This window comes from Macrobrachium rosenbergii, chromosome 41 (genome assembly GCF_040412425.1).
Source record: "Macrobrachium rosenbergii isolate ZJJX-2024 chromosome 41, ASM4041242v1, whole genome shotgun sequence".
Lineage (NCBI taxonomy): Eukaryota > Metazoa > Arthropoda > Malacostraca > Decapoda > Palaemonidae > Macrobrachium > Macrobrachium rosenbergii.
In genome coordinates this window covers 56,512,535-56,530,109 of record NC_089781.1, presented here as the reverse complement: position 1 = coordinate 56,530,109, position 17,575 = coordinate 56,512,535, and the positions used below count along the sequence as shown (strand labels likewise).

The 17,575-nt window shown below is 43.9% G+C and overlaps 1 protein-coding gene across 6 annotated transcripts in view; it reads right to left on the bottom strand.

Annotated features, from left to right (window-relative positions):
• LOC136826868 (transmembrane protein 39A) overlaps nt 1–17,575 on the bottom strand; it is a 371,219-nt gene that overhangs the window by 328,480 nt on the left and 25,164 nt on the right. The window contains exon 2 of one of the 6 annotated variants that reach the window (XM_067084379.1): nt 7,383–8,156. The exons of the other annotated variants lie outside the window; for them this stretch is intronic. The gene's annotated coding sequence lies outside the window, so the exon portion shown is untranslated. The remainder of the gene's footprint in view (nt 1–7,382; nt 8,157–17,575) is intronic. 6 annotated transcript variants of the gene reach the window in all.

Below are 17,575 nucleotides of genomic sequence, written 5' to 3'. Positions count from 1 at the left end.
TTTGGCTACGGATGAGAAACTTCTTCGGTCTTCCTGTCCCAGGGAACTGTTCCCTGGGTGGCATGTGACTCTCGTATATGGTTCCTGTCCCGTGCTCTACATGCACCCTTACGAAAGTTGTCGGATAGAGATGTGCCCTCTTAGGACCATCTCTCATCTCGCTCCGGCCTTGGTGTAGAATATGGAAGAACAGGTGAAGGGGATCAATACCTCGACTCCTTCTCAGATGTCGTAAGTGGACTCCGAATCCATCTGCATCTATTATCAGGTTCGAGTCCTTCTTGTTCCCCTCCTCCTTGGACTTTGTATCAATGATCCAGATCAGTCGTTACTTTGTCCTGTTAGGGAGCTGTGGTACTTTCCGAAAAGGCTCGACATTCCTAACCTGGATGTCGTCGATATTTTTGCTAGTACTACCTCTCCCAAGGAAGAAGTGTCTAAGGACACATCTTACTCCTGGCTTTGTGAAGCAATTGAAGGAGGTACTCAGCAGCTGGCAATGACTATACCGGTACTTTCCATCCAAGAGCTCACAAAATCAATGGCTTGGTCAATCCCTCGCATTCCGGAAGTTTCTGTCGGTCTGGAAGCAAGACGTGGTCTCATAGGTCACACTCTTGTCTTTCTGTGGTCTTGCCCACAGGCCCATGGAACCTTTTTTCTTTGGCCCTGTGGTGGCTGCTCAACAAGTTGTGTTTTTTTACCAGGCTCCTTCAAGAGGGCTAGTAGCATCTCGCCTAAGGTGTTGGTTCTGGAAGTGAGAAGGATACCAAGAGTGACTGGACTCTCTTCCTCCTCCTTCCCCATCCTCCTACTTCTCCTCCTTCGGTATGAGAATAGGACTCAAACCAATACTTGCTGGATCTGGCATTAGATGCGGTTCCTACACTCCGATCAATATGTCAGAGGAACGGTACTCCTCCTCACTCTTTCAACCAGGACGAGTAGCCCAGGTGTACAGAACGCCAGTCAGTTCAAGAGAATCACTCAGATTCCTCCCTCCAACCAGTGAGTCTTCCTAATGTAAAGGGCCGACGATTTGTATATAGCATCGGAACAAATCACAAATTTTTTGAAAGTAAATTGTATTTTTCCTAACTACAGTAAAACCCAAGTATTCGCGGTCTCACGATTTGTGGACTCACGTATCCATAGATTTTTCTGTGGAACGTATCTACCCATTATTCGTCGGAAAATTTGCCCATTCGCAGTATTTTTCACTAAGAAATATTCAGTAATTACTGTATTTTCATCTCATTTTCATGACTAAATGCACTTTTTGTGATAAAACTATTAAAATACTCAGGTAATGCACGAGTTACAATAATTCACCTTACGATAATTCGATTTTGCAATGGGGTAAGCAATTAATACCGATACGACAATATTATTTATAAAATATTTATAAATTTCGCCCAGTGAGAGAAACCAAATTACAACAGACAACTTTTCCTCCATCTCTTTATCCCATCTTCTAGTTAAAAAAGAACAAAAATTATAAAAGTATTGTTAGTAACGTTATACTCTTGCATAAATGTGTACAGCCATAAATAACCGACCAAGAAACTGTTGTTTTGCTTATAACCGAATCGGATAACGACAGCCGTTTACCTGGTGTTTCAACCATCGTACGGTAATAAACAATTACCGTACCTTATAGTACAAATGACGTTAAGCAGAATAAGACTGATATATTTTTACATTACATCATTATTTGTTATGGATAAAAGATCATCAAGGAAATATACTGCTAAATTTAGGCTGCAAGTTGTAGCTGAAGCTGAGAAAACAATGTTCAAGCTGCTAATGACTGCACTGTAAATTATCGTGCATCGGCAACATGGATGAAACTTGATCATAATTAAAACTGGAGAGAAAGTATTTTAATCAAAACTAGTGGGCATGAAAGAACACATTACTGTTATTTTTACGCCGATAAACGATAAATATGTAAAGCTCGTATTATTATGAAATAAAGTGAAAATAGCGAACAGAATCTTGAATTTTTTTTACACAAAACAAACGTCCCCAAACAGCCATCGTCATCTATTAACGAAAAAATAAATAATTTAATTTCACAACAAGATGTATTTTAGTTATATTTTGGCTTAAAAACACTTCGTATAATGAAAAATAACCTTGCCCCATATATATAAAGTATCTAGTGATTAATTTATGCTAACTAGAAGCAAGAAAAGCGCTCTGAACTGAATTAAATATGGCGAAATAGACACCACATAAGCGATTTCCAAACCAAAACACTGATCGCTATGACCGTAATTTATAATACAAAAGCAATATAAGAATATATGCAATATTAATGGATACAGCAAATTAAGGCATAACATTTTAAAAGATGCATATTCGTTACGTTGACGTTTGTATAATACGATATGTCAGTATAATGTAGGCTATGCTACCGTATATGTATGCAATGTACCATAATGCAGGCTAAGTTAATTCTTGTTATTCAATTTCTCTTTGCACTGAATTATCATAAGTCACTTTGCATGAACCTCCAGATTAGCTGATATTAACAATTACTATACCGTGTATGTATAGAGTATACTTTATAGTGTAGGCTAGGCTACCATGGTATCGAATACCCTAGTGTAGGCTAGGCTATGTTCAAGATACGTTTTGGTATTTCACACGTTTTTTCCAACAAACGATGGCTTTTTTTTTGGAACCTAACCACATCATAAGTAGGACAATACCTGTATAAGCATTTTTAGTTTGTTTTGTGTCTGTTTGAACTATCAAAATAGACTTTTCTAAGTGTTTTTAGAAGGGTTCTAAGTATTCACGGGTTTTAGCTATTCATGGGGGGGTGTGGTACGCATCCCCACCGAATACGGGGGGTTTACTGTATACAAACCTGAGGTCCTTTACATTACATATTATGCCCGCCTCATGCCACCCCTCAATCTGAACCTGGACCGAAAGGCAAACTGGAATGTTTACATCCAGGCAGGCAGGTATTCCCACCTACCTGGCAGTAGTTGCTGCCTAACCACCTTGTTCAAGAGTTTACCAGCCGTGTCCAGCTTCACCGTGTGTAATTCCTAATGTAAAGGACCACCAGGTTTGTATAGTTAGGAAAAATACAATTTACTTTCAAAAATTGTGATATTTTCAGGCTGGAGAAAGAAACCGATAAAATAATAATAATAATAATAATCTTTGTTGCAGCTCAGGGTCATATACATGGAAGATACAAATACACTACAAATACCCTTGATACATAAGGTAACGTGACAAAAATAATTATCGGCAGTATCCACACAGTTGCTGAAGAAGTAGAAAAAATAGAATTCATAATAATGGTAATGACAGTAATTATATAGGGAGTAATAAAAAAAAATTAAAATTGATAACAATAAAAAATACAGATTGCAGGCGATTAACTTCCATCTGGGGACCATAGGTGGTTACAGAAGTCAGGTCCAGAAGGCTAAATAAGAATACTGAAAACTGCAAAACTCTACAGTGATATTAAACACAGTAATAACAGGAAGTCACAATACCAAAAACAGCAAGGAAAGCAGAAATATAATAATAATAATAATAATAATAATAATAATAATAATAATAATAATGACAGATTCTGGAGATGACACTTCATAACTGCAAAAACAGAGAATAAGGCATTTAAGGAACAAACGTCCCATTATTCCATCTTTCCCACAATTTAGATCTTCTTGCCTCACTGCTCAGGATGCTTTGTATGAGCGAATTGCTGCTGTTTCTCAGTCTGGTGATCAGACTGGACATTGTTCGCCTCACAATGATTTTCAAATTACCCAGGCGGTTTTCTATGAACATCTGCGTGGCGGAGTGATAGCGAGGAGTGTTTGTGAGGCGTCTCAGAATGTCACTGTGAACAACAGTGATACGTCTCATGGTCTCTCGGGTATAGTTTGTCCAAAGGGAACACCCATATATACTGTAGCAGTACGAGCGGAACAGCAGCAGTTTCGTTTCTCGGTGACAGAAGACAAACCTCCTTGCAATCACGCTGCCAGCTGCACATAGTTTATGACGCCTCTGTTCTGTCTGCCGTATCTTTTAGGTCGTCCATGATAATATTCCCGAGGAAAATTAGTGGTTCTGCAATATGCTTAAGCGATCTTGGGAGCAGCGACATATATTGGGTCTTGGTTTTGTTGTATAGGATATCAAATTCCTCTGCATATTGGCAGCAGGTATCAATGAGTCGCTGGAGACCTTGCACTGATGGGGAGATCAGGACCGTATCATCAGCGTAACTGAGGTTGTTTATTGTTGTTTTGTTGATAGTGCATCCGATTGGGAGTGAGTTCAGTTTGACATTCAGGGGATCTGTGTACGTGTTAACCAGGTATGGAGAGAGAATGCCTCCTTGCCAGAGCCCGTTTAGGGAGCCGAAGGTGTACGACAGTACGTTACCCCATTTGACACAGAATTGCTGGGTGGAGAACCAACAACATGAAAGGCCAATTAGATACAGAGGTGTGCCTTGTTTGTGCAGCTTCAGGAAGAGCTTCAGGTAGTTTACTCTGTCAAATGCTTTTCTCACATCTACAAAACAGGAAAACAGGAGAGGCTGATGATAAGTAATAGTTCAGCAATTCTTTCAAGACATAGATGCAGGTGTCTGTTGAGTGGTTTGCTTTAAAGCCGAACTGGTTGTCAGTAGTGTGTAGAAAGGGGAGAAGTCTCACTATAAGAACGGACTCAAGTATCTTTAACTCAATTGTAGTAATTGCAATCGGGCAATAACTGCCAGGGTCAGCTGCACCCTTTAGCTTGTTTTTTATTAATGATATTAAGTGAACTAAGAGTAGGGAGACTGGGAGATACTGGTGAATTTTGCACGCATTGAACAGAGCAGCTAGCAAAATGTAAATTATCGGATGGCAGAATTTGAAAGCTTCAGCAGGAAGACCATCGCAGCCGGGCGACTTATTATTACAGTAGGTAGGTTGTTTATGGCCTCGCTGATGTTACCTGGCGTAACACGATCGGCAAAGTGAAACTGAATATTATCAGTAAGAAGGTTATTTACTGTACATCCCTGTGGGAGTCTTGATCATTTATGTAATTCAGGATAGTGCTGAAGTGATCGCCTCACATTCTTGCAATAGCCTCGTCACCTACGACTTCTCCTACTCTCTGTGATGGCTTTTTAGTTTTGGGATTTAGAGATTGAATGTCCTTCCAAAGACAGGGGTAATTGCCAGATTCTAATATCCTAGACATTGCATCAGCTCTTAGTTGCTTTCCATTTAGTCTGTAATGCTTAAGGGCAAGTTTGAACTGCACTCTCGCCTGCCTCATTAGCAGTGCAAAGTGTCCTTCTCTCAGGCTACCATGTTGCCTCCACAGTAGAAACATTTCTTGTGAATGTGTATAAAGATCTTTAACCAATTCATTCCATCTAGGTACATTACAAGAATTGCCTTGACGAGATCTAAAGGTATCCCTGCCGGAGGTGAGCTTAGTGGAAATTATATTCAAACAGAATTCTTTCAGATCTCTCCTGTGATGATCGTTTCTACATTTTGGGTTAGTGCTCAGTAAGGCATCTGCCGGTTGGGCTATTGACTGCAGCCTGGGTTCCAGGTTTCCCTGAAGGATCTGGTTTTCTGTTGGTTTTTAAAATCCCAGCTAACAGCAGGTGGGTGATCAGTTAGGGGGTTCACGGTAGGGAGGGATGGGGTACTGAATGACACCTGTAAGAGGATGTGATCATAGCCCATTGCAAGATCGTAGCGAATGTTGCAGGTCACAATGGAGTCCTGAAGTTGAGGGGACGTGATGCAGAGGTCCAGCCAAGAGGTTGTAACAGTGTTTGTTCTGTTCTGCACATAGGTATAGGAGGGAGGGAGGAGCATTACATCGCTAATTCGGAGAGCGTGATTTTGACAGAAACAAGTAAGTTCATAATAAAACTACTTTGTAGGGTGAGAATTAAGGTCCCAATTATACAAATATGATCAGCAGTAGAGCTGTGAATAATAATGTGTAACTCACCTAGGATCATGCAGTACTGATCAAAATTACAAGAGATGAACATGCTAGTTTGAGAAAGAGCAAAGTTGCACAGAGCAGATAATTGGGCTATGACATGTTGTGCATGAGTGAATAAAATCTAAAATATGACAAATTTTTAAAGTAATTTGTATTTCCTAATTATACAAACCTGAGGTCTTTACAATAGGAATATACTTCAGCGCAGCTGGACACCGGCCATTTAACTTTAAACAATGCGGTTAAGTATGTAGCTGACTACAAACTACAGGTGGGAGTCCCGCCCACTCAGTCTGTACGCATTCACTTTGCATTTTGGCCCAGGGAGCAGAATGAGGGGTGGCATGAGGTGGGCATTTAATTGTAAAGACCTCAGGTTTGTATAGTTAGGAAAAATACAAACTGCTTTCAAAATTTGTCATTTGTTCCTACACAATATACAAACCATCAGTCTTCACAATAAGAAGACTTACTTCCTTGGTGGGAGGATTCTGCATAAGCTTCTTAATTGACTGGTAGTCTGCCACATCTGGGCCTCCTTCCTGGTCATATAAGCGCAGAGGAAGGAGACCATGCCTCTGACAGGTTGAACAAAAGTGAGAACAGCTGTGTTCAACTGTCAAACTTCTGGACCTTTAGAATTAATGTGTGTGTGCGTGTGTGTGTATGTGTAACAACAGTGACTTGAAAAAGGCTTGGATGAACCCAGAGCGTCAGAGGCAATAAAACTAGAGATAACCAACGGGTTGTTTTATCGTCAGCCCCACTCTCCCCTTGCTAGAGAGAGGGAGGACTTGCATCTATTAATCTATCTAAGATTATAGACAGGGTACTCAGTTATGTAGACTCACCTGCATGGCCCGCTCAAGAAGCATATGATGGATGGCTACTCGTCTCTCTCTCTGTAAGAGAGGAAATATAAAAGAGGGAAGGGAGGGAGCCAGTCCCCCACTCACATTCACTCTTTGCCACCAAACACCTTAGATGTAAAATGTCCACTATGAGAGCTGGGCAAACTACAGTACACAACTTGTTGACTTGCCCAAGCGACCAAAGCGGTTGCCAGGCCATTGTCCCAGGACCCCTGGGCCGTTCTCTTGAAGAGTGGAAGTGAGGGGAGGGAGCACCTGGATGCTCTCTGCCAAGGCCCAAGCAATGGGGGGGAAAAGGGTAGTACTTTTCCGGGGCCCAGAAGTCTGGGGGGCCAGTAACAGCAGCTTATTTATTTTAACTTTTCTTTTTAGAGAATAAACAAAATCAAGGATGAAGGATGCTCAAGGGGCCCATACTCCCCTAACAATACATTATTATTATTATTATTATTATTATTATTATTATTATTATTATAAAACTGGGTTTTATATACTTACCAAGCAATTACATAGTTATACAGTAAACCCCTGGATTCGTGTTCTCACGATTCGAGGACTCACGTATTCACGGATTTCTCTTTGGAATGTATCTACCCATTGTTTGCAGAAAATTCGCCCATTCGTGGTATTTTTCACTGAGAAATATTCACTAAATACTGTATTTTCATCTCAATTCATGACTACATGCACTTTTTATGATAAAACTATTAAAACACTCAGGTAATGCTTGAGTTACAACAATTCACCTTACGATAATTTGATTTTGCAATGGGCTAAGCAATTAATACCGATACCACAACATTATTTGTAAAATACAGTAAACGCCCCGTATTCACGTTCTCATGATTCGTGGACTCATGCATTCGCAGGTTTCTCTGTGGAACATATCTAGCCATTATTCGCAGAAAATTCGCCCATTCGCTGTATTTTTCACTGAGAAATATTCACTAATTACTGTATTTTCATATAATTTTCATGACTAAATGCACTTTTTGTGATAAAACTACTGTATTAAAATACTCAGGTATATGCATTTTTACAGGGTTTTTCTGTGTTTAAACTATCAAAATGGGCAGTTCTAAGTGTTTTTAGAGGGGTTTTAAGTATTTGCGGATTTTAGCTATTTTGGGGGTGGGGGTGGGACACATCCCCCGAGAATACAGGGGGTTCACTGTATTTCTAAATTTTGCATGGGCGCAGGCAGCAGTGTCATCAGGCAGTGAGAGAGACCAAATTACAATAGACAACTTTTCCTCCATCTCTTTACCCCATCTTCCAGTTAAAAAAGTAAAAGAGAATGATAAAAGTATTTAGTAATGTTATACTCTTTGCGTAAATGCATACAGCCATAAACAACCGACCAAGAAACTGTTGTTTTGCTTATAACCGAATCGGATAACAACAGCGTTTACCTGGTATATCAACCAATGTATGGTAATAAACAATAATAAACAATTACCATACATTAAGGCACAAATGACGTTAAGTAGAATAGGACTGATATATTTTTACATTATACCCTTATTCGGTGTGGATAAAAGATCGTCAAGGAAATATACTGCTAAATTTAATCTGCAAGTTGTAGGTGAAGCTGAGAAAACAATGTTCAAGCTGCTAATGACTATACTGTAAATTATCGTGCATCAGCAGCATGGATGAAACTCGATCGTAATTAAAATGGGAGAGAAAGTATTTTAATCAAAACTACCGGGCATGAAAGAACACATTACTATTGTTTTTACGCCGATAAATGATAAATACATAAAGGTTGTATTATGATGAAATCAAGTGAAAATAGCAAACAGAATCTTGAATTTTTTTTACACAAAACAAACGCCCCAAAACTGCCACCGTCATCTACTAACGAAAATAACAGATAAATTAATTTCACGAGACGTATTTTAGTTATATTTCGACTTAAAAACACTTCATATAATGAAAAATAACCTTGCTCCATATAAATAAAGTATCTAGAGATACATTTACACTAACTAGAAGCAAGAAAAGCGCTCTGAACTGAATTAAACACAGCGAAATAAACGCCGCGTAAACATTTCCAAACCAATACGTTGATCACTATGATTGCAATTTATAATACAAAAGCAATATAAGAATATATACAATATTATTAGATAAAGTGAATTAAGGCATAACATTTTAAAAGATCCGTGGAAAAGATGCATATCCGTTATGTTGACATTTGTATATATAATACAGTACGATATGTGAATATAGAGGAGAGTATAATATAGGCTACGCTACCGTGTATGTAAACAATATACCATAGTGTAGGCTAAGCTAATTCTCGTTTGTTATTCAATTTCTCTTTGTATTGAATTATCATAAGTCACTTTGCATGAACCTCCAAAATTAGCTGATATTAATAAAGGGATTTTGACAAAGGAAAAATCTATTTCTGAGGGAGGCCCCGTGTCACCCGATGAAATTCCATACTAACACGAATTTCTAGGTATAATATGCTAGATATACCAGAGAAAAAAGAGCTTTCAGGAATGCTGGGGTTACTACCCCAGATCGAGCGTCTTCCACAATGGGAGACGTCGGTATAACCAAGGGTGAGTGAAAGGATCACAACCACAGAGCCACACTCGACAGACATCCCCATGTCAAAACCCCGGAAAAGAGCAGTGAGCCGTTCCAGCCCCCACGCTCATGCACCCGCCAGGCCGGCGACACCAGCGCCACCTACACTCATTCCAGACTAGCACCACCCCAGGCTTGGCATGTGCAAAGGGGGACAAAAGCAACTTCAGGGAGGGTCACGGGTGACACGGGGCCTCCCTCAGAAATAGATTTTCCTTTGTCAAAATCCCTTTTCTGAGTCCAGCCCCCGTGTCAGCCGGTGAAATAGTGATAGAGAATCATGCCAAGACTGCAAACTACAGAAAAAAAATACAAGGTGATCTGAAGAAAAACACAGGCTATGAAAAAGGATTTTAATTAGAATCTCTCTCCACATGAAACTAAGACTAAGGCACCTAAAAATGATTAGTAACAGGTAAGTACATTAATACAACCTTAAAAGTAGAATACAAAAATAGGTGAACACAATGTAATATAGTAGGCAAAATACAGTCAATAATACAAAAATTACAAGGAGTAAATATAAACTTATATCTAAGAACAAGAGAGACATTTACAACATTAGATAAATTTATGGGGTACATGGAGCAAAATAAAAACAGCTCAGTACCCTAAGACAATCCAAAATCACAGCATGTCAAAATACAGTTTCCAAAAAGATAATCATAAAGGCAATAATAACATCAATTATGAGGAGCAAGGCAGTGAGGCATGATCATCCAGAAGGGCAGGCAGAGAAGTAAATGAGGCAGGCGGGCGGGGGAAGGGGGAAGGATAGGATAATTAAGGTGGGGGATGACACTCCCCACAGCCACTGCTGAAAATTTCAGGGCTTGAGTGATTTTAAATAATGGCGTTTAAACACTAGAGGTGATTTCCATCCCGTGTATTTGATAAGTTCGCAAAATCCATATTATGAAAATAATTAGTGGAAGTAGCTACTGCTCGGATATCATGAACCTTAGGGACTGAATCTGGGTTGGCTTGTTTAATAAAATACAGAATTTGCTGTCTTATAGCATTCAGTGAAAGAGTTCCACCTTTTCTCCTGATAAAAAAGAGGACCCGACTTACACTGTGGAGTTCTTAAAAGGTAAGACTTTAAGGTATAGACTGGGCATAAAGACTGGTCTTGTGGAAGAGGCACCACCTTCCAAGGGGACCACCTGTCTTGAGGGTCTTCGTTTTTAGCTAAAAATCTAGGGTCAGGAGAAAGGAGGACTTCTCCGGACGGGAGGAAGTTAACAAAATCATCACCTCTAGTGAGAGCCGACAGCTCTGAAATTCTGGCACCTGAAGCCAAGCTAATCAGAAATAAGGTTTTCCTTAACAGATCCAAATAAGAGCATTGTGAGTTGTCAATCTCAGATGCTAACTTAAGAACATCATTGAGGAACCACGTAACAGAATGTGGGCGTGATATGGGTCTCAGACGAGCGCATGCTCTAGGGATAGATGAAAAGTAAGAATCTGTAAGGTCAATTTTAAAACCATATAAAAATACCTTCTTCAAGGCTGACTTAGCTGTGGTAATAGTGGCCGGGCAAGGCCTTTTCAAACAATGATCTAAAGAAGGTAAACTGCTAGGTTAGTAGTCATAGTTTGAGCTTCAGATGCCTTCAAAAGGAGGCTAATTTTTGACTGCTGAGTCATATTGTCTGAGAGTAGAATCTCTCTTATCTGATTCTAAAAACAGAGTGTTAACGGGGTCAATGTTTGCCCTTTTGAGCAGCAAACTTTATAAAGTCCATAAAACTAGGGCATTCTGAATTCTTGAGGAAGCTGACACAGTCTTCAGTTTGTACTGTCTTGGGTCAATCTGGGATTGGGAATCCGATGACTCCCAATCTTGAGTTCCTGAAGAAGAGGGAACCAGTTGCTCTTCGCCAATAAGGGGCTATCAGGGCAGTTGACCTTTGAATGACCTGAGTTTGTGTAGTACTTTCAACAACATGTTTATTGGGGGAAACAGATAAATCTTCTCCCAATTGTTCCAGTCTATGGTCATTGCGTCCGTGGCATAAGCCTGAGGGTCCAGGTTGGGAGCCACATAACAGGGAAGCTTGTGAGTTGCTCTCCGTCGCGAACAGATCCACTTGGAGTCCCGGAACCCGGCGGCAAATCCAATTGAAAGACTCTCCGTCCAGAGACCACTCCGTCTCCAACGGAGTGGTTCTGGACAGGGAATCCGCCACCACGTTCCGCACCCGCTAGGTGGGTGGCTGACAGATGCCAGCTGTGCTTGTTCGCCAGGAGAAAATAGCTACCATCACTTGGTTTACGCGACCTGATTTGGAGCCGCCCTGTTGATGCAATGAACTACCACTGGCGCTGTCCAACACCAGCCTGATGTGAATCCGGTTGGGCGGATTTTCTTTAAGGTTAGAAATACCGCCATAGCTTCCAAGGTGTTTATATGGAACTGCTGAAACATTGTAGACCATGTTCCTTGTACTTTTTGTTTTGGTGAATACCCTCCCAGCCGCTTAATGAAGCGTCTGTGTGAACCACCAGTGCCGGAGGAGGGAAACTGAAGCGGGACTGTCTTGGACAGGCCGCTGACTGTGGACCAAGGCCGCAGTCTTGTCTTTAAGATTCGATGGGATGGAGGAGACCTTGTCTCTGAGCCTGACATTGGCTCGACTCCGCCACACTCTGTTTATGTCTTTTAATTTTGCTTTTAAGAGCAGGTCCTGTCACTGAGGCAAACTGAAGAGACCCAGGAATCTTTCTTGGGACCGGCGGGATGCTGATTTGTTTTCAGAAATTTCCTGGTGAGAGATGCTATCTCCTTCCTCTTGGGGAGGCGGAAGGGATAGCGTGTGAGAGGACAGATCCCACTGGAGACCCAGCCACTGGAACCGGGACTCGGAGTCAGGCGGGACTTCTCTCTGTTCAGCTGAAAGCCTAACGACTCCAGGAAATTGATGACTATGGACGTAGCCTTCCGGCACTCTAGAACTGTTGGGGCCCAAATTATCCAATCGTCCAGGTGCGCTGCTAGGGAGATCCCTCGGGACCGGAGTTGCTGAACTACCACTGTCCGCCAGCTTTGTAAATATCCTGGGGGCAATGTTTAGACCGAAAGGCATGACCCTGAAGGAGTAGGCTTGTTTCCCGAGTCTGAAACCCAGGAACGGAGAGAAGTTCGGCGCAACCGGGACGTGATAGTAAGCGTCTGAAAGATCGATAGAGGTGGTGACGGCTCCACGCGGAAGTAGAGTCCGTACCTGAGCTACCGTAAGCATGCGAAATTTGTCGCATTTTATATAAAGATTTAGACGCGACAGATCCAGAATCACTCTTTGCTGACCGGAGTCTTTTTTGGGAACAGTGAACAACCTGCCTTGAAATTTGAGGTGCCTTACTTTCTTTATTGCTCGCTTGTTGAGCAGTTCTGTCACATAGTCCTGTAGGATTGGAGGGTGGCTGGTAAAACCTGGTCAGAGGAGGAGGGTCCTTGGTCCAGCTCCAACCCAGACCTTTGGACACAATGCTGTGTGCCCAAGGGCTGAAGGACCACTGGTCTCTGAACCAGTAAAGGCGACCACCTACCTGACTGGTCTCAGTGGGAGGAAGCGGGTTTGTTTCCTCTACCATGTCCAGGTCTTCCTCTTGGGGTGGTGTTAGGTTTACCTCTCTGAGGGGCCCGACCTCTTCCCCTTGCACTCCTATTAAGGCCGTGAAAGAACCCACAGCCCTCATAGGTGGGTTGTATGCTGGTGAGAGCCACATACGAGGGTGCAGCAAGGGATTGAGCTGTTTGGACCAGCACATACTGTTGGGGATGAGCCTTAGAGGTGGAGGGCTGGGCCACTGTTGAGACCGGGACAGCTTGGACAACCGCCTGGTGATGAGGTCTCTTATGTCTCCTGAATCGTTTACCAGACTTGGTCTGGGAGCCGCCAGATTCTGGGGTCTTCCGCTTGTAGGCAGGGATACCCCAACGAGAGCGAAGACTTTGGTTGGCTCTTGTAGCCTCGGCTCAGCACACTGGTGACATCTTCTTCTGGGAAAAGGTTGGCGCCCCAGATAGAGCTCTTCATGAGCTTGTTAGGCTCATGACGGATGGTGGCATCGGCAAAGATGAATTTCTGCATTCCAGCTAGCCATGATGAAGTCAAACAGGTCTGACTGAAACCCTGCTAACAGGGATTTAGCCAGAACCTGGAAAGAAGGGCTCTCTCAGCAGGAGACGGCAGTCGCTCTGTGAGGCAGATGGAGTTCAAGGACCGGGCTAATCTAGTCCGGGCCTCAAACTCTGCTTTCAGCAAGGCTTCCGGCAGCTTAGGAAGCTGCTCGCTAAATTGAGTGGACGCGCAGTGAGCATCCAGCTTTCCCACAGTAAAGGTGGCGGGGCTCCTCCACATCACCTGGGAATACCAGGGATGTGGAGTCTGTCTCCTTAATTGAGGCAAAGGGTTGCCTTCAAAGCATGCTCGAGCCGTAGCCAGAGCCACTTTGTTGATGCAGGGAGAGGCAACTTATCACCTAGGGGCAAACATGGTGTAGTTGCCCTTGAAAGGAGTCAACTTTAGTGTTCTCTGCCTGCCACTCCGCCAGAGTGCGCGGGAGAGTAGACTGAGCTTGGTCCCTGGGAAAGATCACAGTCTCTCTAGGGACCTTGTCTGAGCGTACCCAGGCTTCCTCTGTCAGCCTAACGAAGCCTGGGTAAGGAGGCAGGAGATCGGGAGGGAAAAACTCCAACTCCTCCAAACGTCTCGTGCCAAGACCTTCAATTGTCAAGGTGTCATCATGTTGAATGGCACGAAGAGCAAAACGCCAAGGGTTCCCGGCATCGAAGGGAGGGAGATCAGCCGTGTCCGGGATCTCATACTGTGGTTCGGCTCCACCGGGCGAGCCATCCCCGCCAGTATGTTGTCATGGCTATGAAGCTTCTCTGATATTTTTGAGAGCTTTGACTCGACCTCCGCCGAGAACCTCTCAAGAAGCTGGTTAGCAAATGCCTCAGGGTCAAAGGCAGGCTGGCGAGGAGGGCTTGGTTTTGGTGCCCTCTTACTGGCGCCTTGCCCTGGAGGTTCAGGTTTGCTCCCGGAGGCTACAGGTCCTGAGACCTTAGTCTTCGACGGGGAAAGGAGATGCTTTCCTGGAAGACAAGGACTTAAAGCCCTTCGCCTTCCATGAAGTCTTCAGCTTCAACTTGGGGACAGCTGATGGAGCCCTGTCACCCAAGATGGAAGACTTTCCAAACCCTGAAAAAAAAGAAGATGCAGAGGAAGATGGGAATCAAAAGGGGGCCCGCCCCAACAACCTCACTTACCTCGCTACCTACCACCTGGTCCTGCTCTCCGTGTTCATAGGTTCCAGGTCCAAGTCCAAGGCGGCGACATCCTCCGACACCTCCGCATAAAGGATATCCTCTTGGGGTGGCTGGGTCGCGTCCCGGATCTGCTGGATGATGGGGTTGGCCAACTCTTCGGGAACAGCAGCAGCAACCCGGGCGCCGGGGTAAAGCAAGTCACGCAATTTGGCGTCGAGGACATAAGGCTTCCCCGACGGTACATTTCTTCCGAACCCAGCCACCCAGGCGCGGAGAGACTCAAGGGAAGTCTTCTTAGAGGACTCGTCCGCCTGGAAGACAGCAGGCAATTAGGGCTAAGAAACTGAATATAAACCACGAATACAATATAAGCACTAAATAGACTGAAAAGCGTAAGGAACGGGAAGCGATATCTTACCGACTCGTCCTGGATGCTAGCGCACAGAGCGAAGCAAACCTCACAGCCATCAGGGTGCCAAACAACAAGGTCATCCAACCGGACCGCACAGCCAGCGTGGGTCCGCACACCACGTGCCCATAGGGTTGCTGGAGGGAAGCGGTGCACCCCGGTTCCTCACAGCGAACAGTCTGTAAGTGTAAAAAGTATATGAACCTACCACTCTAAGCAACCTAAAGCCGGTAGACCAGGGTATTTCGACCTACTACCGGAATACTCCGGCGGAGAGAAAAAACCCTCGTCAGAGACGGGGCCACCAAGCCATAAATCAAACAGAGTGGTAGGCAAGTTACTTCCCGGTCACCGGAATACTCCAGCAGAACGGAAGAACTGAGTCAACAGGGCCCTACCACAAGGGCTGCCAGCAATAAAGATGGCGGAACCCCAGGGCAGGACACCGGACCGTAAATAAAACATATAATACTAATGAATATATATGGCGGAGTGAGAAGCTCACTCCGCCAGAGGATAAATATATATATATAAAATATAAGTGAAGGCAACGTATTAGGTAACATGGAAAGAATCAAACCATCTGGAGACCGGAGGCATGTCTCCCCGAGCCCGAACCTCCCGCCAGAGAAACTATAGGTGGGTGAGGCAACTGGTCAAACAAGGCCAAGAATAATATAAGCCGGAGCAGGCGCCACTCAACCCAACTAAAGCAAATCAAATGGAGAGAGGTCAAGAACAAAAGAAAGAATGTTTGAAACCCGCTCGATCCCTAGGAGAGTAGGTAAACGAAACATCAAAAACAAGCTCAGCGCTACCGAGGACTTGCTCTGGGAGGGAACGAATCACTCCACCAGGGGAAGTCCCCAACTCGGAGAAAACGCCATCTAGCGTCACCCGCACGAGAATAGGCAAGAGCTGGCCTGAGATGGGGAGGGGGAGGGAGGACTGGTGGGGTAGGGATGAGGAGTAGGCTAAGTCAGGAGAAAACAGGAGACAAGGGAAAATGCTTCACCCGCTCGACTGCAATCACACGCCACGCCAAGTAAAATAATACTAGCGATGGCAGGACAAGCCTGGCCGAGGAAATGGATGGAGGAGACCAAGGTCTCAACACGCCCGACTCCTGCCTAGACAAAGCCTAGGTCAACGCCCGTGCCTAGGCATAGCCTAGGCTAACGGAGAGGGACAAGGGAAGGGAGGGGGAAGGAAATAACAGGGAGAGAAATTTCTGTGCCGAAGTACCAACCAGGGCCGAAAGAAGGGGAAAAAGGCTAAAATAGCCTAGAGGAGACACACCTAAGAACTCTCCCCCTTGAAAAGAAGGGGAGGACAAAGGGGTCTCACTCTGCCACCCAAATAACGGCCCATGGGAGAAACAGCAACAAAACTCCCTCAACCTGAGGATCCACCCCACGCCTAACCTACGAGGAGGGCGGGAGGTCAAGGAAGCAAACACGAGCCTATCAGTATGAAAGGCAAGGGAGAGACCCACACAACAAATACCCAATAAAAACCATCACAAATATACATAATATACATAACCCAAGAATAATGTGCATGTGTGAGGCGTAGCCTAGCTCCGAGGAGCGGCCAGACAATAAGCTGATGCTACCCCATAATGTTCAAGGCAACAAAATATGTATAGCACCAGCACAACTATAATAATAATAATGGTAAATAAGTAAGACCAACATGGGAACCCATCCCGGAGGGAGAACCTGGAAATGACGGAACCCTATAGAGGAACCCGACATAAGGGTCAGTAATACAAAAAAGAAACACCGATAAAACACCGCCCAGGAAACACTGCCAGGATGAGATCCAGGGGAAAAGATAAGTAATATAACGACAAGGAGACAGCCCAAACAGAACAAACAGGAAGGGTAATCTCACGGTCGACATGGCTGGCTGGGGACGCCGTGTTCAGCCATAACAACAATCCCATATAATATGAAAATACGGACTGATGCAGCCACACTTATCATAAAAACCCCACAATAAGATGGTACTTAACTTAGAGATGTTAAAGCTGCTTGAAGACATGCTGGAAACGCAGAAAAACACCCAAAAACCAAAAGCACAAAAATTCTCAGTGACGATGATCACATGCTAGAAAATGGAATGAGTGTAGGTGGCGCTGGTGTCGCCGGCCTGGCGGGCGCATGAGCGTGGGATGCTGGAACGGCTCACCGCTCTTTTCGAGGGGTTTTGACATGGGGATGTCTGTCGAGTGTGGCTCTGTGGTTGTGATCCTTTCACTCACCCTTGGTTATACCGACGTCTCCATTGTGGAAGACGCTCGATCTGGGGGTAGTAACCCAGCATTCCTGAAAGCTCTTTTTCTCTGGTATATCTAGCATTTTATACCTAGAAATTCGTGTTAGTATGGAATTT